Source organism: Pipistrellus hanaki (genome assembly GCF_964339955.1).
Source record: "Pipistrellus hanaki genome assembly, chromosome: 21".
Lineage (NCBI taxonomy): Eukaryota > Metazoa > Chordata > Mammalia > Chiroptera > Vespertilionidae > Pipistrellus > Pipistrellus hanaki.
This window is the reverse complement of record NC_140523.1, coordinates 115,471-136,400: the sequence shown is the minus strand read 5'-3', so window position 1 is coordinate 136,400 and position 20,930 is coordinate 115,471. Positions and strand designations below refer to the sequence as shown.

General features: G+C 42.5%; 1 long non-coding RNA gene across 2 annotated transcripts in view; it reads left to right on the top strand.

The window, feature by feature from the left end:
- The first annotated feature begins 1,548 nt into the window (after positions 1–1,548).
- The window catches only part of LOC311614502, a 123,451-nt gene continuing 104,069 nt past the window's right edge, over positions 1,549–20,930 (top strand). Inside the window, exons 1-2 of one of the 2 annotated variants that reach the window (XR_014793684.1) lie at positions 1,549–1,849; positions 2,894–2,987. This is a non-coding gene — a long non-coding RNA (uncharacterized lncRNA). Of the gene's footprint in view, positions 1,862–2,893; positions 2,988–20,930 lie in introns of both variants that reach the window. The other variant, XR_014793685.1, reaches the window with a different exon arrangement.

The following is a 20,930-nucleotide window of genomic DNA, read 5'->3' as shown; positions in this document are numbered from 1 at the left end:
ATCCCTAGGAGTGGGTGTGCAGGAGGTCGCTGATCGATGTTTCTAACTCTCTATCCCTCTCCCTTCCTCTCTGTAAAAAAAATCAATTATATATATATATATATATATATATATATATATATATATATATATATATATATATGTATGTATATTTGTTTTCTAGAAAGGAAGCTCTTCCTGGCTCCCTCTTTCTTGTGGGGAAAAAGACTGCTTGTGGGGGAAAAGGGCTGCAGAAAATTAGTTGTCCTCCCTATATTAAAGAAATTGAGATATAATTGATATAACATTGTATTAGTGTGAGGCGGGAGCGTATGAGTGCACATATGTTTACAGTGTGAAATGATGATCAGTACATTTTGTTAACAGCCGTCACCAAAAATAGTTACACGGGTGTTGTTTTTTTCTTACAATGAGAAATTTTTGTTGTTGCTACTCCTCAACCAAGGATATTTTTCTATTGATTTTATGAAGGGAGAGGGAGACACCAAGAGAGAGAGAAACATTGATGTGAGACAGACACAATGACTGGTTGCCTCCCTCACCTGCCTTGACCAGGGCCAGGAATCGAGGCTGCAACCAAGGTACATGCCTTGACCGGAATCGAACCCGGGACCCTTCAGTCCACAGGCCAACGCTCTATCCATTGAGCCAGATTGGCCAGGGCGTGATGAGAACCTTTGAGATGTACTCTCGTCACTTTCAGATATAAAGTGCAGGGTTGTGAACAGTAGTCACCATGCTATACCTTACAGCCCAGGACTTATGTCATAACTGGAAGCTTGTACCTTCTGACCACCTTCACCCATTTCAACACCCCCTCTACCTTGGGCAAGTACTAATCTATTCTCTGTGTGGTTTTTAATTTTTTTTTTTAATTCCACATCTAAGAGAGATCCTACAGTCTTTCCCTGCCCCCTGATTTATTTCCCTTACAATGCCTTCGAGGTCTGTTCACTTCTTGTCACAAATGGCAGGATTTCCTTCTTTTTTTCTTCTTTTTAAAAATATATTTTATTTATGTTTTTACAGAGAGGAAGGGAGAGGGGTAGACCATCAGAAATATCGATGAGAGAGAAACATTGATCAGCTGCTTCCTGCACACCTACTGGGAATGTGCCTGAAACCAAGGTATATGTCCTTGACTGGAATCAAACCTGGGACCCTTCAGTCTGTAGGCCGATGCTCTATGCACTGAGCGAAACCAGTTAGGGCAGGATTTCCCTCTTTTTATGACAATAATACACACACACACACACACACACACACTCATTCACCCATAAATGGACACTTAGGGCTCCTTCTGGGTCTTGGCTGCAGTGCACATGGGGGTGCACATAGCTTGCTGAGGTGGTGTCTTTCACTTTTACCAGATATATTCCCAGAAGGAGCATTGCTAGATCATATGGTTGTTCTATTTTTAAAAAATATATCTTTTTATTGATTTCAGAGAGAAAGGGAGAGGGAGAGAGAGACAGAAACATCAACGATAAGATAGAATCACTGATCGGCTGCCTCCTGCACATCTCCCCCTCCCCCCCGCGCCCCTCCCCCCCCCCCCACACACAGTGAGGATCGAGCCCGCAACCTAGGCATGTTCCCTGACCAGGAATCAAACAGTAACCTCCTGGTTCATAAGTCAGTGCTTAGCCACTGAGCCACACCATCTGGGCTTGGTCTGATTTTTCTCTCAACTTCTGACCCTAAAAGTATATCAAGTCCAGCGGAGTCTTGTTCCCACACTCTGGGTCCAGGCGGCAGGAAGCCATCCTCATCCTGGACCGGCGGGAAGGAAACCCCAGAGATGGAAAAGGCAGCTGAGACCTCAGCAAAGGACATGGAGACGTAGGCTGTGAGTTGACAGGTACCGGAGGTAAGGTAACGGAGGGGTCGGCTGGCCTCCGGGCAGAGAGGAAATAACATTGGTTGAACTTGGGAGGCATCTGGGAAGGCCTTTGCCCAGACAGTAGGTGCCTGTAAGTCTCAGGGGCTGTGACCATGGAAGACCCTTGAGCAAAGTAACCAGGTGGGTCCAGCAGCCGTGGCTGGAAGCACCTGGGGGCAGAGTGTGCCATCGTCTGCTGCCTTTGTTTTTTTGTTTTGTTTTGTTTTGTTTTGTTTTGTTTTGACAAGCCAGAAACCCCTCTTTAATTTTACATACACAGGGGCAGTGTTTTCATTTTGTGTCATACAAAAGGGAAGTGTAATTATACTTCCTTGCCCTGTTGTGGGGTCAAACCCTGGGTTCAAAATAAGACCACCAGAGGCTGATGATTTATTTAAAAAAAAAAAAAAAGCAGGCAAAGATTTATTGAAATATGTGGCCAGGACAGCTGCAAGAGCACCACACGCAGGCGCACTCTACACGACTGTGCCACTTTACGGGCAGGTCATTATTTTTAAAGGTTCTGAGAAGGAAAACCCCCATTCTGAAACAAATGGTTGTTTGGAATTTTCTGCTGTTCTTCCTAGACAAAATGTTGCTTTCTAGTTTGCTTTAGCCCATTTGAAGAATGATGAAGATAAACTTAGCTGTCTGACCTTGTAGGCCAGAGACCAGATATGCCCACAATCTCAATACCATGCCAGGTGCACTTTTTTAAAAAAAAAAAATTGGATAGAACTGTATTGTTTTTCAAGGCCAGCATCGAGATAACCACTAAGTGCACATAGGACTGGCTCTTTAATAAAAAAAAATAATAATAATAATAAAAATAAAAAAAGGAGGAAATTCTGCCTGTAGCCTTGCTTAGAATTTGAATTCATCTTATTTCAGCCCCACCCATGGTCTTCCCGGGTGACCCAAGGTGTTTGGTATTATTGGGGACTATGTTAGCATCGGCTGCCGTTGACTCAGTTTCTTCTCCTCCTCTTTCCGCTCCCGCTGCCCAACAAGCTGGATCAAAAGGACAATGTGATGCAGCCAAATCAGCTCACCTCCTCCTACCTTGAGATCGCTGATGGTGTGCACATCTCTCCTCGTCCTCCAGGTACGTGTTGCGGCTTCCAAGTCACTACTCACCGAAGTGCAGACACATATAGTGGCGTCACAGTAGCCCTCATTGCACACGACCCTGGGTTGAGACACACACACATGCTGTCTGTTTCAGGTAAGTGTTCTACACCAAAGGAATAGCCACAAGAAGGGTTAAGTGATGTCCTGCATTCACCTGAGACAAACTTCCTACAGGAAGGTGCAGACAAAAAGCCACACATTGAATGCAAGGTCAGGTAACATAGGGTATCTATTGAAACAATTTCAGTTTTGAAAACTTAATTAGTAGATTCAAAATTATTTGTGTCCATTCATTTTCCTAAAACACACCTACCCTGCTGACCAGAAGAAGGAAGGAGCTAGTTCAAAGGATTGGCATTGAGAATAAGGTGGACCAAGTGACTGCGTTGAGAATAATGCCGTCACAGTGAGTGGCAGAGATACCAGGCTTGTCCAAGAGAATGTCTTTCAGAATAAGGTTGTCCGAGCCGAAACCAGTTTGGCAGAGTGGTAGACCATCGGTGTGCGGACTGAAAGGTCCCAGGTTCGACTCTGGTCAGGCTCATGTATGCTGCTTGCGGGCACATCCCCTGAAGGGGGTGTGCAAGAGGCAACTGATCGATGTTTCTCTCTCATCAACATTTATAGCTCTCCATCTCTCTCCCTTCCTCTCTGTAAAAAATCAATAAATTAAAAATAAAAATAAAAAAGAATAAGGTTGTCCCAGTTTCTGTGAGAAAGCAGCTGCTTTTTCAAGTCACTGGATTGGGAATAAGCTTGTATAATTGACTAGGAGACACTTGGTGTTTCTCAAAGTCACTGGCATTGCGAACGAGGTTGTCCAAATGACAGGCCTTGAGAATATGGTTGTCACCGTTTCTGTGAGAAAGCATCTGCTTTTTCAAGTTACTGGCATTGAGAATATTGTTGTCCAAGTACCTGTCAGGGAGCTAGTGCTTCTACAAGTCACGGGCATTGCGAAATCCTTTGTCCAAGTGACAGGCCTTGAGTATAAGGTTGTCCCAGTTTCTGAGAGAAAGTATCTGCTTTTTCAACTCACTGGCATTGGGAATATTGTTGTGCAAGTGCCTGGTATAGAGCAAGGGCTTCTTCAAGTAACTGGCATTGAGAATAAGGTTGTAAAGTTTTAATTTTGAGAAGAAGGTTGTCCAAGTATCTAGGAGGAAGCAGAGTTTTGTCCAAGTCACTGACATTGAGAATAAGCTAGTAGAAGTGACTAGGAGACACTTGGTGTTTCTTAAAATCACTGGCATTATGAACTAGGTTGTCCAAGTGACAGGCCTTGAGTATAAGGTTGTCCCTGTTTCTGAGAGAAAGTATAGGGTTTTTCAAGTCACTGGCATTGAGAATAAGGTTGTGCAAGTACCTGTCAGAGAGCTAGTGCTTCTACAAATCACTGACAGTGCGAATTATATTGTCTAGGTGACAGGCATTTAGTATAAGGTTGTCCCAGTTTCTTTGAGAAAATATCTGCATTTTCAAGTCACCAGAATTGAGAATAAGGTTGTTCAAGTGACAGATATTGAATAAAAGGTTGACAAAGTTTCTAGGAGAAAGCAGAGTCTTGTCCAAGACACTGACATTGAGAATAAGATGGTTAAAGTGATTTGGAGGCACTTGGTGTTTGTCAAAGTCACTGGCATTGAGAACTAGGTTGTCTAAGAGACAGGCCTTGAGAATGAGGTTGTCCCAGTTTCTGAGAGAAAGCATCCGCTTTTTCGAGTAACTGGAATTGAGAATATTGTTGTCCAAGTGTTTGTCAGAGAGCTAGTGCTTCTACAACTCACTGGCATTGGCTGTACAAGTGACAGGCCTTGAGTATAATGTTGTCCCTGTTCCTGTGAGAAAGCATCGGTATTTTCAAGTCACTGGCATTGAGAATAAGGTTGTCCAAGTGACTGGGAGAAAGCAGAGTCTTGTCCAAGTCACTGATACTGAGAATAATCTTGTACAAGTGACTAGGAGACACTTGGTGTTTTTACAAAATCACTGGCATTGCTAAATAGGTTTTCCAAGTGACGGGCCTGGAGAATGTTGTCTGGTTTCTGTGAGAAAGCACCTGCTTCTACAAGTCACTGGCATTGCGAATTACCTTGTACAAGTGACGGGCCTTGAGTATAAGGTTGTCCCAGTTTCTGTGAGAAAGGATCTGCTTTTTCAAGTCGCTAACATTGAGTATAAGGTTGTCCAGGTGACAAATATTGAGAAGAAGGTTAACCAAGTGTAAAGGAGAAATCAGAGTCTTGTACAAGTCACTGATTTTGAGAATAAGATTGTACAATTGAGTAGGCGACACTTGATGGTTCTCAAAGTCACTGACATTGCGAACTAGGTTGTCCTAGTGACAGGCCTTGAGAATGAGGTTGTCCCAGTTTCTGTGAGAAAATATCTGCCTTTTCAAATTGCTGGCGTTGGGAATATTGTTGTTCAAGTGCCTGTCAGAGCGGTAGTGCTTCTACAATTCAATGGCATTGCAAATTCCCTTGTCCAAGTGACAGGCCTTCAGTATAAGGTTGTACTAGTTTCTGTGAGAAAGCATCTGATTTTTCAACTCACTGACATTGAGAATAAGTTTGTAAAAGTGACAAATATTGAGTAGAATGTTGTCCAAGTGTAGAGGAGAAAGCAGAGTCTTGTCCAAATCACTGACGTTGAGAATAAGCTTGTAAAAGTGAATAGGAGAAAACTGGTGTTTCTCAAAGTCACTGGCATTGGGAACGAGGTTGTGCAACTTACAGGCCTTGACAAAAGGGTTATCCCATTTTTTTGAGGAAGTGTCTGCTTTTTCAACTCGCTGGCATTGCGAACAAGGTTGTCCAAGTGACAAATATTGAGAAGAAGATTGTCCAAGTAGCTAGGAGAAAGGAGAGACTGGTAAAAAGCACTGATATTGAGAATAAGCTTGGACAATTAACTAGGAGACACTTGGTGTTACTAAAAGTCACTGGAATTGCGAATTTGGTATTCCAATTGACAGGCCTAGAGTACAAGGTTGTCCCAGTTTCTGCGAGAAACCATCTACTTTTTCAACTCACAGGCATTAGGAATATTGTTGTGCAAGTGCCTGTCATAGAGCAAGTGCTTCTTCAAGTCAGTGACATTGCGATTTATGTTGAGAAAGTGACAGGCCTTGAGTATAAGGTTGTCCCAGTTTCTGTGAGAAAGCATCTGCTTTTTCAACTCTCTGGCATTGCGAATAAGGTTGTCCAAGTGACAAATATTGAGAAGAAGGTTTTCCAAGCATCAAGGAGAAAGAAGAGTCTTGTAAAAGGCAGTGATATTGAGAATGAGCTTGTACAATTTACTAGGAGACACTTGGTGTTTCTCAAAGACACTGGCACTTTGAATTTGGTATTCCAAGTGACAGGCCTTGAGTATAAGGTTGTCCCAAATTCTGTGGGAAAGGATCTGCTTTTTCAAGTCACTGGCGTTGAAAAGAAGGTTGGCCATCTGAGAAATATAGAGAAGAAGGTTGTCCAAGTGTAGAGAAGAGTGCACAGTCTTTTCCAAGTCACTGAAATTGAGAATAAGGTTGTACAAATGACTAGGAGACACGTGGTGTTTCTCAAAGTCACTGGCATTGTGAACTGGGTTTTCAAAGTGACAGGACTTGAGTATAAGGTTGTACCAGTTTCTGTGAGAAAACATCTGCTTTTTCAACTCACTGGCATTAGGAATATTGTTGTGCAAGTGCCTGTCATAGAGCAAATGCTTCTTAAAGTCAGGGACATTGCGATTTATGTTGAGAATGTGACAGGCCTTGAGTATAAGGTTGTCCCAGTTTCTATGAGAATGCATCTGTTTTTCAAATGGATGGCATTGAGTAAAAGGTTGTCTAGGTGACAAATATTGAGAAGAAGGTTGTCCAAGCAGCTAGGAGAAAGGAGAGTCTGTAAAAGGCATTGATATTGAGAATGAGCTTGTAAAATTAACTAGGAGACACTTGGTGTTTCTCAAAGTCACTGGCATTGCTAATTCGGTATTCCAATTGACAGGCCTTAAGTATAAGGTTGTCTCAGTTTCTGTGAGAAAGCATCTGATTTTTCAATTCACTGGCGTTGAAAAGAAGGTTGTCCATCTGAGAAATATGGAGAAGAATGTTGTCCAAGTGTAGAGGAGAGTGCACAGTCTTTTCCAAGTCACTGAAATTGAGAATAAGCTTGTACAAATGACAAGGAGACACGTGGTGTTTCTCAAAGTCACTGGTATTGCGAACTCGGTTTTCTAAGTGACAGGCCTTGAGTATAAGGCTGTCCCAGTTTCTGTAGGAAAGCATCTGCTTTTTCAACGCTCTGGCTTTGCGAATAAGGTTGTCCAAGAGACAAATACTGAGAAAAAGGTTTTCCAAGCATCAAGGAAAATGAAGAGTCTTGGAAAAGGCACTGATATTGAGAATAAGCTTGTACAATTAACTAGGAGACACTTGGTGTTTCTCAAAGACACTGGCAATTTGAATTCGGTATTCCAAGTGACAGGCCTTGAGTATAAGGTTGTCCCAGTTTCTGTGAGAAAGCATCTGATTTTTCAAATCACTGGCATTGAAAAGAAGTTTGTCCATATGAGAAATATGGAGAAGAAGGTTGTCCAAGGGTAGAAGAGAGTGCACAGTCTTTTCCAAGTCACTGAAATTGAGAATAAGCTTGTACAAATGACTAGGAGACACGTGGTGTTTCTCAAAGTCACTGGTATTGCGAACTCGGTTTTCTAAGTGACAGGTCTTGAGTATAAGGTTGTCCCAGTTTCTGTGAGAAACCATCTGCTTTTTCAACTAACTGGCGATGGGAATATTGTTCTGCAAGTGTCTGTCATAGTACAAGTGATTCTTCAAGTTAGTGGGATTGCGATTTATGTTTAGAAACTGACAGGCCTTGAGTATAAGGTTGTCCCAGTTTCTGTGAGAAAGGATCTGCTTTTTCAGCTGTCTGGCATTGCGAATAAGGTTGTCCAAGTGACAAATATTGAGAAAAAGGTTTTCCAAGCATCAAGGAGAATGAAGAGTCTTGTAAAAGGCACTGATATTAATAATAAGCTTGTACAATTAACTAGGAGGCACTAGATCTTTCTCAAAGTCACTGGCATTGAAAATTTGGTATTCCAAGTGACAGGGCTTGAGTATAAGGTTGTCCAAGTTTCTGTGAGAAAGCATCTGATTTTTCAAATCACTGGCATTGAAAAGAAGGTTGTCCATATGAGAAATATGGAGAAGAAGGTTTCCAAGGGTAGAAGAGAGTGCACAGTATTTTCCAAGTCACAGAAATTGAGAATAAGCTTGTACAAATGACTAGGAGACACATGGTGTTTTCAAAGTCACTGGTATTACGAACTCGGTTTTTTAAGTGACAGGACGTGAGTATAAAGTTGTCCCAGTTTTTGTGAGAAACCATCTGCTTTTTCTACTCACTGACATTGGGAATATTGTTGTGCAAGAGCCTGTCATAGAGCAAGTGCTTCTTTAAGTCAGTGGCATTACGATTTATGTTGAGAAACTGACAGGCCTTGAGTATAAGGTTGTCCCAGTTTCTGTGAGAAAGAATCTGCTTTTTCCAGTCACTGGCATTGAGAAGAAGGTTGTCCATCTGAGAAATATTGAGAAGAAGGTTGTCCAAGCATCAAGGAGAAAGAAGAGTCTTGTAAAAGGCACTGATATTGAGAATAAGGTTGTACAATAAACTAGGAGACACTTGGTGTTTCTCAAAGACACTGGCACTTTGAATTCGGTATTCCAAGTGACAGGCCTTGAGTATAAGGTTGTCCCAGTTTCTGTGAGAAAGAATCTGCTTTTTCCAGTCACTGGCATTGAGAAGAAGGTTGTCCATCTGAGAAATATTGAGAAGAAGGTTGTCCAAGCATCAAGGAGAAAGAAGAGTCTTGTAAAAGGCACTGATATTGAGAATAAGGTTGTACAATAAACTAGGAGACACTTGGTGTTTCTCAAAGACACTGGCACTTTGAATTCGGTATTCCAAGTGACAGGCCTTGAGTATAAGGTTGTCCCAGTTTCTGTGAGAAAGAATCTGCTTTTTCCAGTCACTGGCATTGAGAAGAAGGTTGTCCATCTGAGAAATATTGAGAAGAAGGTTGTCCAAGCATCAAGGAGAAAGAAGAGTCTTGTAAAAGGCACTGATATTGAGAATAAGGTTGTACAATAAACTAGGAGACACTTGGTGTTTCTCAAAGACACTGGCACTTTGAATTCGGTATTCCAAGTGACAGGCCTTGAGTATAAGGTTGTCCCAGTTTATGTGAGAAAGAATCTGCTTTTTCAAGTCACTGGCGTTGAAAAGAAGGTTGTCCATCTGAGAAATATGGAGACAAAGCTTGTCCAAGGGTAGAGGAGAGTGCACAGTCTTTTCCAAGTCACTGCAATTGAGAATAAGCTTGTACAAATGACTAGGAGACATGTGGTGTTTATCAAAGTCACTGGTATTATGAACTCTGTTTTCTAACTGACAGGCCTTGAGTATAAGGTTGTCCCAGTTTCTGTGAGAAACCATCTGCTTTTTCTACTCACTGACATTGGGAATATTGTTGTGCAAGTGCCTGTCATAGAGCAAGTGCGTCTTCAAGTCAGTGATGTTGCAATTTATGTTTAGAAAGTGACAGGCCTTGAGTATACGGTTGTCCCATTTTCTGTGAGAAAGCATCAGCATTTTCAACTCTCTGGCATTGCGAATAAGGTTGTCCAAGAGACGAATATTGAGGAAAAGTTTTTCCAAGCATCAAGGAGAATGAAGAGTCTTGTAAAAGGCACTGATATTGAGAATAAGCTTGTACAATTAACTAGGAGACACTTGGTGTTTCTCAAAGACACTGGCACTTTGAATTCAGTATTCCAAGTGACAGGCCTTGAGTATAAGGTTGTCCCAGTTTCTGTGAGAAAGCATCTACTTTTTCAAGTCACTGGTATTGAGTATAAGGTTGTCCAGGTGACAAATATAGAGAAGAAGGTTGTCCAAGCAGCAAAGAGAAAGGAGAGTATTGTAGACGTCACTGATATTAATAGTAAGCTTGTACAATTAACTGGGAGGCACTCGATGTTTCTCAAAGTCACTGGCATTGCAAATTTGGTATTCCAAGTGACAGGCCATGAGTATAAGGTTGTCCCAGTTTCTGTGAGAAAGCATCTGCTTTTTCAACTCTCTGGCATTGCGAATAAGGTTGTCCAAGTGAAAAATATTGAGAAAAATGTTTTCCAAGCATCAAAAAGAAAAAAGATCCTAGTGAAAGGCACTGATATTGAGAATAAGATTCTACAATTAACTAGGAGACACTTGGTGTTTATCAAAGTCACTGGCATTGGGAATTCAGTATTCCAAGTGACAGGCCTTGAGTATAAGGTTGTCCCAATTTCTGTGAGAAAGCATCTGCTTTATCAAGTCACTGGCGTTGAAAACAACGTTGTCCATCTGAGAAATAGGAAAAGAAAGTTGTCTGAGGGTAGAGGAGTGTACACAGTCTTTTGCAAGTCACTGAAATTGAGAATAAGCTTATATAAATGACTAGGAGACATGTGGTGTTTCTCAAAGTCACCGGTATTGCGAACTCTGTTTTCTAAATGACAAGCCTTGAGTATAAGGTTGTCCCAGTCTCTGTGAGAAACCATCTGCTTTTTCAACTCACTGGCGTTGGGAATATTGTTGTGCAAGTGTCTGTCATAGAACAAGTGCTTCTTCAAGTCAGTGGCATTGCGATTTATGTTGAGAAACTGACATGCCTTGAGTATAAGGTTGTCCCAGATTCTGAGAGAAAGGATCTGCTTTTTCAAGTCACTGGCATTGAGAAGAAGGTTGTCCATCTGAGAAATATAGAGGAGAAGGTTGTCCAAGTGTAGAGGAGAGTGCACAGTATTTTCCTAGTCACAGAAATGGAGAATAAGCTTGTACAAATGACTAGGAGACACGTGGTGTTTCTCAAAGTCACTGGCATTACGAACTGGGTTTTCAAAGTGACAGGCCTTGAGTATAAGGTTGTCCCAGTTTCTATGAGAAACCATCTGCTTTTTCAACTCACTGGCGTTGGCAATATTGTTGTGCAAGTGTCTGTCATAGAGCAAGTGCTTCTTCAAGTCAGAGGCATTGCGATTTATGTTGAGAAACTGACAGGCCTTGAGTCTAAGGTTGTCCCAGTTTCGGTGAGAAAGTATCTGATTTTTCAAGTCACTGGCGTTGAAAAGAAGGTTGTCCAGCTGAGAAATATGGAGAAGAAGTTTGTCCAGGTGTAGAGGTGAGTGCACAGTCTATTCTAAGAAACTGAAATTGAGAATAAGCTTGTATAAATGACTAGGAGACACGTGGTGTTTCTCAAAGTCACTGGTATTGCGAACTGGGTTTTCAAAGTGACAGGCCTTGAGTATAAGGTTGTCCCAGTTTCTGTGAGACACCGTCTGCTTTTTCAACTAACAGGCATTGGGAATATTGTTGTGCAAGTGTCTGTCATAGAACAAGTGATTCTTCAAGTCAGTGGCATTGCGAATTATATTGAGAAAGTGACATGCCTTGAGTATAAGGTTGTCCGAGTTTCTGTGAGAAAGGATCTGCTTTTTCAAGTCACTGGCATAGAGAAGAAAGTTGTCCATCTGAGAAAGATTGAGAAGAAGGCTGTCCAAGGGTAGAGGAGAGTGCACAGTATTTTCCAAGTCACTAAAATTGAGAATAAGCTTGTACAAATGACTAGGAGACACGTGGTGTTTCTCAAAGTCACTGGCATTGCGAATTCGGTATTCCAAGTGACAGGCCTTGAGTATAAGGTTGTCCCAGTTTCTCTTAGAAAGCATCTGCTTTTGCAAGTCACTGGAGTTGAAAAGAAGGTTGTCCATCTGAGAAATATAAAGAAGAAGGTTGTCCAAAGGTAGAGGAGGGTGCACAGTATTTTCCAAGTCACTGAAATTGAGAATAAGCTTCTACAAATGAATAGGAGACACGTGGTGTTTCTCAAAGTTAGTGGTATTGTGTACTCGGTTTTCTAAGTGACAGGCATTGAGTATAAGGTTGTCCCAGTTTCTGTGAGAAACCGTCTGCTTTTTGAACTCACAGGCGTTGGGAATATTGTTGTGCAAGTGTCTGTCATAGAACAAGTGATTCTTCAATTCAGTGGCATTGCGAATTATGTTGAGAAACTGACAGGCCTTGAGTATGAGGTTGTCCCAGTTTCTGTGAGAGAGGATCTGATTTTTCAAGTTACTGGCGTTGAAAAGAAGGTTGTCCAGCAGGGAAATATGGAGAAGAAGGTTGTCCATGTTTAGTGGAGAGTGCACAGTTTTTTCCAAGTCACTGAAATTGAGAATAAACTTGTACAAATGACTAGGAGACACGTTGTATTTCTCAAAGTCACTGGCATTGCGAACTCTGTTTCCCAAGTGACAGGCCTTGAGTATAAGGTTGTCCCAGTCTCTGTGAGAAACCATTTGCTTATTCAACTCCCTGGCATTGGGAATATTGTTGTGCAAGTGTCTGTCATAGAACACGTGCTTCTTTAAGTCAGTGGCATTGCGATTTATTTTGAGAAAAAAACAGGCATTGAGTATAAGGTTGTCCCAGTTTCTGTGATAAAGCATCTGTTTTTTCAAGTCACTGGCGTTTAAAAGAAGGTTGTCCAGCTGAGAAATATGTAGAAGAAGGTTTTCCAGGTGTAGAGGAGAGTGCACAGTCTTTTCTAAGAAACTGAAATTGAGAATAAGCTTGTATAAATGACAAGGAGACACGTGGTTTTCCTCAAAGTCACTGGTATTGCAACTGGGTTTTCAAAGTGACAGGACTTGAGTATAAGTTTGTCCCAGTTTCTGTGAAAAAACATCTGCTTTTTCAACTCACTGGTATTAGGAATATTGTTGTGCAAGTGTCTGTCATAGAGCAAGGGCTTCTTCAAGTCAGTGGCATTGCGTTTTATGTTGAGAAACTGACAGGCCTTGAGTATAAGGTTGTCCCAGTTTCTGTGAGAAAGCATATGTTTTTTTAAGTCACTGGCGTTGAAGAGAAGGTTGTCCAGCTGAGAAATATGGAGAAGAAGGTTGTCCAGCTGTAGAGTAGAGTGCACAGTATTTTCCAAGTCACTAAAATTGAGAATAAGCTTGTACAAATAACTAGGAGACACGTGGTGTTTCTCAAAGTCACTGGCATTGCGAATTCGGTATTCCAAGTGACAGGCATTGACTATCAGGTTGTCCCAGTTTCTCTTAGAAAGCATCTGCTTTTTCAAGTCACTGGCGTTGAAAAGAAGGTTGTCTGGCTGAGAAATATGTAGAAGAAGGTTGTCCAGGTTTAGAGGAGAGGGCACAGTCTTTTCTAAGAGACTGAAATTGAGAATAAGCTTGTATAAATGACTAGGAGACACGTGGTGTTCCTCAAAGTTACTGGTATTGCAACTGGGTTTTCAAAGTGACAGGACTTGAGTAGAAGGTTGTCCCAGTTTCTGTGAGAAAACATCTGCTTTTTAAACTCACTGGCATTAGGAATATTCATTTGCAAGTGTCTGTCATAGAGCAAGTGCTTCTTTAAGTCAGTGACATTGCGATTTATGTTGAAAAAGTGACAGGCCTTGAGTATAAGGTTGTCCCAGTTTCTGTGAGAAACTGTCTGCTTTTTCAACTCACAGGCGTTGGGAATATTGTTGTGCAAGTGCCTTTCATAGAACAAGTGCTTCTTCAAGTCAGAGACATTGCGATTTATGTTGCGAAACTGACAGGCCTTGAGTATAAGGTTGTCCAAGTTTCTGTGAGAAAGGATCTGATTTTTCAAGTCACTGGCCTTGAAAAGAAGGTTGTTCCGCTGAGAAATATGGAGAAGAAGGTTGTCCATGTGTAGAGGAGAGTGCACAGTCCTTTCCAAGTCCCTGAAATTGAGAATAAGCTTGTACAAATGACTAGGAGACACGTGGTGTTTCTCAAAGTCACTGGCATTGCGAACTCTGTTTCCCAAGTGACAGGCCTTGAGTATAAGGTTGTCCCAGTTTCTGTGAGAAACCGTCTGCTTTTTCAACTCACAGGCATTGGGAATATTGTTGTGCAAGTGTCTGTCATAGAACAAGTGATTCTTCAAGTCAGTGGCATTGCGAATTATGTTGAGAATCTGACAGGCCTTGAGTATGAGGTTGTCCCAGTTTCTGTGAGAAATTATCTGTTTTTTCAAGTTACTGGCGTTTAAAAGAAGGTTGTCCAGCTGAGAAATATGTAGAAGAAGGTTGTCCTGGTGTAGAGGAGAGTACACAGTCCTTTCTAAGAAACTGAAATTGAGAATAAGCTTGTATAAATGACTAGGAGACACGTGGTGTTCCTCAAAGTTACTGGTATTGCAACTGTGTTTTCAAAGTGACAGGACTTGAGTATAAGGTTGTACCAGTTTCTGTGAGAAAACATCTGCTTTTTCAACTCAATGGCATTAGGAATATTGTTGTGCAAGTGTCTGTCATAGAGCAAGTGCTTTTTTAAGTCAGTGACATTGCGATTTATGTTGAGAAAGTGACAGGCCTTGAGTATAAGGTTGTCCCAGTTTCTGTGAGAAACCGTCTGCTTTTTCAACTCACAGGCGTTGGGAATATTGTTGTGCAAGTGTCTGTCATAGAACAAGTGCTTCTTCAAGTGAGAGACTTTGCGATTTATGTTGAGAAACTGACAGGCCTTGAGTATAAGGTTGTCCCAGTTTCTCTGAGAAAGCATCTGCTTTTTCCAGTCACTGGCGTTGAAAAGAAGGTTGTTCCGCTGAGAAATATGGAGGAGAAGGTTGTCCATGTGTAGAGGAGAGTGCAAAGTTTTTTCCAAGTCACTGAAATTGAGAATAAGCTTGTACAAATGACTAGCATACACGTGGTGTTTCTCAAAGTCACTGGCATTGCGAACTCGGTTTCCCAAATGACACGCCTTGAGTATTAGGTTGTCCCGGTTTCTGTGAGAAAGGATCTGCTTTTTCAAGTCACTGGCATAGAGAAGAAAGTTGTCCATCTGAGAAATATTGAGAAGAAGGCTGTACAAGTGTAGAGGAGGGTGCAGAGTATTTTCCAAGTCACTGAAATTGAGAATAAGCTTGTACAAATGACTAGCATACACGTGGTGTTTCTCAAAGTCACTGGCATTGCGAATTCGGTATTCCAAGTGACAGGCCTTGAGTATAAGGTTGTGCCATTTTCTCTGAGAAAGCATCTGCTTTTTCAAGTCACTGGCATAGAGAAGAAAGTTGACCATCTGAGAAATATTGAGAAGAAGGCTGTACAAGTGTAGACGAGAGTTCACAGTATTTTGAAAGTCACTAAAATTGAGAATAAGCTTTTACAAATGACTAGGAGACACGTGGTGTTTCTCAAAGTCACTGGTATTGGGAACTCGATTTTCTAAGTGACAGGCCTTGAGTATAAGGTTGTCCCAGTTTCTCTGAGAAACCGTCTGAACTTTCAACTCACAGGCGTTGGGAATATTGTTGTGCAAGTGTCTGTCATGGAACAAGTGATTCTTCAAGTCAGTGGCATTGCGAATTATATTGAGAAACTGACAGGCCTTTAGTATAAGGTTGTCCCAGTTTCTGTGAGAAAGGATCTGCTTTTTCAAGTCACTGGCATACAGAAGAAAGTTGTCCATCTGAGAAATATTGAGAAGAAGGCTGTACAAGTGTAGAGGAGAGTGCAGAGTATTTTCTAAGTCACTAAAATTGAGAATAAGCTTGTACAAATGACTAGGAGACACTTGTTGTTTCTCAAAGTGATTGACATTGCGAATTTGGTATTCCAAGTGACATGCCTTGAGTATAAGGTTGTCCCAGTTTCTCTGAGAAAGCATCTGCTTTTTCAAGTCACTGGCGTTTAAAAGAAGGTTGTCCAGCTGAGAAATATGTAGAAGAAGGTTGTCCAGGTGTAGAGGAGAGTGCAGAGTCTTTTCTAAGAATCTGAAATTGAGAATAAGCTTGTATAAATGAATAGGAGACACGCGGTGTTCCTCAAAGTTACTGGTATTGCAACTGGGTTTTCAAAGTGACAGGACTTGAGTATAAGGTTGTCCCAGTTTCTGTCAGAAAACATCTGCTTTTTCAACTCACTGACATTAGGAATATTGTTGTGCAAGTGTCTGTCATAGAGCAAGTGCTTCTTTAAGTCAGTGACATTGCGATTTATGTTGAGAAAGTGACAGGCCTTGAGTAAAAGGTTGTCCCAGTTTCTGTGAGAAACCGTCTGCTTTTTCAACTCACAGCCGTTGGGAATATTGTTGTGCAAGTGTCTGTCATAGAGCAAGTGCTTCTTCAAGTCAGAGGCATTGCGATTTATGTTGAGAAACTGATAGGCCTTGAGTATAAGGTTGTCCCAGTTTCGTTGAGAAAGTATCTGATTTTTCAAGTCACTGGCGTTGAAAAGAAGGTTGTCCAGCTGAGAAATATGGAGAAGAAGTTTGTCCAGGTGTAGAGGTGAGTGCACAGTCTATTCTAAGAAACTGAAATTGAGAATAAGCTTGTATAAATGACTAGGAGACACGCGGTGTTTCTCAAAGTCACTGGCATTGCGAATTCGGTATTCCAAGTGACAGGCCTTGAGTATAAGGTTGTCCCAGTTTCTCTTAGAAAGCATCTGCTTTTTCAAGTCACTGGAGTTGAAAAGAATGTTGTCCATCTGAGAAATATGGAGAAGAAGGTTGTCCAAAGGTAGAGGAGGGTGCACAGTATTTTCCAAGTCACTGAAATTGAGAATAAGCTTCTACAAATGACTAGGAGACACGTGGTGTTTCTCAAAGTCAGTGGTATTGTGTACTCAGTTTTCTAAGTGACAGGCATTGAGTATAAGGTTGTCCCAGTTTCTGTGAGAAACCGTCTGCTTTTTCAACTCACAGGCGTTGGGAATATTGTTGTGCAAGCGTCTGTCATAGAACAAGTGATTCTTCAATTCAGTGGCATTGCGAATTATGTTGAGAAACTGACAGGCCTTGAGTATGAGGTTGTCCCAGTTTCTGTGAGAAAGGATCTGATTTTTCAAGTCACTGGCGTTGAAAAGGAGGTTGTCCAGCAGGGAAATATGGAGAAGAAGGTTGTCCATGTTTAGTGGAGAGTGCACAGTTTTTTCCAAGTCAGTGAAATTGAGAATAAGCTTGTACAAATGACTAGGAGACACGTGGTATTTCTCAAAGTCACTGGCATTGTGAACTCTGTTTCTCAAGTGACAGGCCTTGAGTATAAGGTTGTCCCAGTTTCTGTGAGAAACCATTTGCTTATTCAACTCACTGGCATTGGGAATATTGTTGTGCAAGTGTCTGTCATAGAACACGTGCTTCTTTAAGTCAGTGGCATTGCAATTTATTTTGAGAAACTAACAGGCATTGAGTATAAGGTTGTCCCAGTTTCTGTGAGAAAGCATCTGTTTTTTCAAGTCACTGGCGTTTAAAAGAAGGTTGTCCAGCTGAGAAATATGTAGAAGAAGGTTTTCCAGGTGTAGAGGAGAGTGCACAGTCTTTTCTAAGAAACTGAAATTGAGAATAAGCTTGTACAAATGACTAGGAGACACGTGATGTTTCTCAAAGTCACTGGCATTGCGAATTCGTTATTCCAAGTGACAGGCCTTGAGTATATGGTTGTCCCAGTTTCTCTGAGAAAGAATCTGCTTTTTCAAGTCACTGGCGTTGAAAAGAAGGTTGTTCCGCTGAGAAATATGGAGGAGAAGGTTGTCCATGTGTAGAGGAGACTGCACAGTTTTTTACAAGTCACTGAAATTGAGAATAAGCTTGTACAAATGACTAGCATACACGTGGTGTTTCTCAAAGTCACTGGCATTGCGAATTCGGTATTCCAAGTGACAGGCCTTGAGTATAAGGTTGTGCCAGTTTCTCTGAGAAAGCATCTGCTTTTTCAAGTCACTGGCATGGAGAAGAAAGTTGTCCATCTGAGAAATATTGAGAAGAAGGCTGTACAAGTGTAGCGGAGAGTTCAGAGTATTGTGCAAGTCACTAAAATTGAGAATAAGCTTTTACAAATGACTAGGAGACACGTGGTGTTTCTCAAAGTCACTGGTATTGGGAACTCGATTTTCTAAGTGACAGGCCTTGAGTATAAGGTTGTCCCAGTTTCTGTGAGAAACCGTCTGCTCTTCCAACTCACAGGCGTTGGGAATATTGTTGTGCAAGTGTCTGTCATAGAACAAGTGATTCTTTAAGTCAGTGGCATTGCGAATTATATTGAGAAACTGACAGGCCCTTTAGTATAAGGTTGTCCCAGTTTCTGTGAGAAAGGATCGGCTTTTTCAAGTCACTGGCATAGAGAAGAAAGTTGTCCATCTGAGAAATATTGAGAAGTAGGCTTTCCAAGTGTAGAGGAGAGTGCACAGTATTTTCCAAGTCACTAAAATTGAGAATAAGCTTGTACAAATGACTAGGAGACACGTGGTGTTTCTCAAAGTCATTGGCATTGTGAATTTGGTATTCCAAGTGACAGGCCTTGAGTATAAGGCTGTCCCAGTTTCTCTTAGAAAGCATCTGCTTTTTCAAGTCACTGGAGTTGAACAGAAGGTTGTCCAGCAGAGAAATATGGAGAAGAATGTTGTACATGTGTAGTGGAGAGTTCACAGTTTTTTCCAAGTCACTGAAATTGAGAATAAGCTTGTACAAATGACTAGGAGACACGTGGTGTTTCTCAAAGTCACTGGCATTGCGAACTCTGTTTCCCAAGTGACAGGCCTTGAGTATAAGGTTGTCCCAGTTTCTGTGAGAAACCGTCTGCTTTTTCAACACACAGGCGTTGGGAATAGTGTTGTGCAAGTGTCTGTCATAGAACAAGTGATTCTTCAAGTCAGTGGCATTGCGAATTATGTTGAGAAACTGACAGGCCTTGAGTATGAGGTTGTCCCAGTTTCTGTGAGAAAGGATCTGATTTTTCAAGTCACTGGCGTTGAAAAGAAGGTTGTCCAGCAGAGAAATATGGAGAAGAAGGTTGTCCATGTGTAGTGGAGAGTGCACAGTATTTTCCAAGTCACTGAAATTGAGAATAAGCTTGTACAAATGACTAGGAGACACGTGGTGTTTCTCAAAGTCACTGGCATTGCGAATTCGGTATTCCAAGTGACAGGCATTGAGTGTAAGGTTGTCCCAGTTTCTCTTAGAAAGCATCTGTTTTTCAAGTCACTGGCGTTGAAAAGAAGGTTGTCCACCTGAGAAATATGGAGAAGAAGGTTGTCCAAAGGTAGAGGAGAGTGCACAGTATTTTCCAAGTCACTGAAATTGAAAATAAGCTTGTACAAATGAATAGGAGACACGTGGTGTTTCTCAAAGTCACTGGTATTGTGTACTCGGTTTTCTAAGTGACAGGCCTTGAGTATAAGGTTGTCCCAGTTTCTGTGAGAAACCGTCTGCTCTTCCAACTCACAGGCGTTGGGAATATTGTTGTGCAAGTGTCTGTCATAGAACAAGTGATTCTTCAAGTCAGTGGCATTGCCAATTATGTTGAGAAACTGACAGGCCTTGAGTATAAGGTTGTCCCAGTTTCTGTGAGAAACCGTCTGCTCTTCCAACTCACAGGCGTTGGGAATATTGTTGTGCAAGTGTCTGTCATAGAACAAGTGATTCTTTAAGTCAGTGGCATTGCGAATTATATTGAGAAACTGACAGGCCCTTTAGTATAAGGTAGTCCCAGTTTCTGTGAGAAAGGATCTGCTTTTTCAAGTCACTGGCATAGAGAAGAAAGTTGTCCATCTGAGAAATATTGAGAAGAAGGCTTTCCAAGTGTAGAGGAGAGTGCACAGTATTTTCCAAGTCACTAAAATTGAGAATAAGCTTGTACAAATGACTAGGAGACACGTGGTGTTTCTCAAAGTCATTGGCATTGCGAATTCGGTATTCCAAGTGACAGGCCTTGAGTATAAGGCTGTCCCAGTTTCTCTTAGAAAGCATCTGCTTTTGAGGAGGATCCAAGATGGCTGCTCGGGTATACACCTAGCCGCAGCAGCTCACAACAATTTCAAGGGAATACAACTAAAATGTAGAGTGGACATTGCCCAGAGCTACAGGTAGTCGACTGACTGAAAACTCTACAATAGGAAGGAGGGAGAAAACCAGAAGGAAAATCAGAGGAGCTGAAAAAAAGCCTAAGGTACGGAGACATGCTGCGCGCTCGCACGCACGCGCGCGCGGAGAGGTCGCAGCCGGAGAGGAGGAGAGGGCTGGGTGCTGCCTGGCGTTCCCTAGCAGGAAGGAAATAGAACCCCCAGCCTGGGCTGAACCCCCGAACCGGCAGCGCTGAGCCCCAAGTTATGTGCCAGACCCTGGGGACCCAGGCTCCGGCAGGGGGAGACAATCCCGGGGGACGGCGAAATGCGGGGCCCCCGGAGTCGCGCGCACATGGCGCGCAGAGGACTGAATGTTGACTCTGATGCTGGATTACCCTAGCCGGAAGAAACAAAGCCTCCGGCGGCAGCTCTGAGCCTCAGTCCAGACCGCCCCGAACTCCCGGTCTGGGCCAGTCCCTGGGGACCCAGGCTCGGGCAGGGGGAGACGGAGCTGTGAGGTGGAGTCCTGGGAGCGCGGCGAAAGGCCGAGCCCCTGGAGTCGCGCACACTATGCGCAGAGGACAGTCTGTTGACTCTGATCCTGGACTCCCCTAGTGGGAGGGAGAAAGAAAGCTCCAGACTGGAGGAACGCCACGAGGAGCAGGAGCCCCTGCCGGACACCGGCCAGCCGGGCGCCAGCAAGGAGCTGGGCGACGGGGCCCCCAGTGGGGGGGGGGTGCCCCTGAGCCTTCGACTGCTGAGCGCGGGCAACGGAGCCAAGGACGGGGGCTGCTTCCTGGGCGGCGCCGACCCCGGCAACAGGCTGGAGCAGCGCGGGAGCCCGCGGAGAACAAAGGGGTGCCACAGGCCAACCTGCTGAGCTCCCAGGACAAGGAGGAAGAAACCAAAGAAGTTCTCAATGTGAAGAAATCAAGTGAGAGCAAATGATAGTAAAATTACTTAAGAAAGAATACAAAGAAGA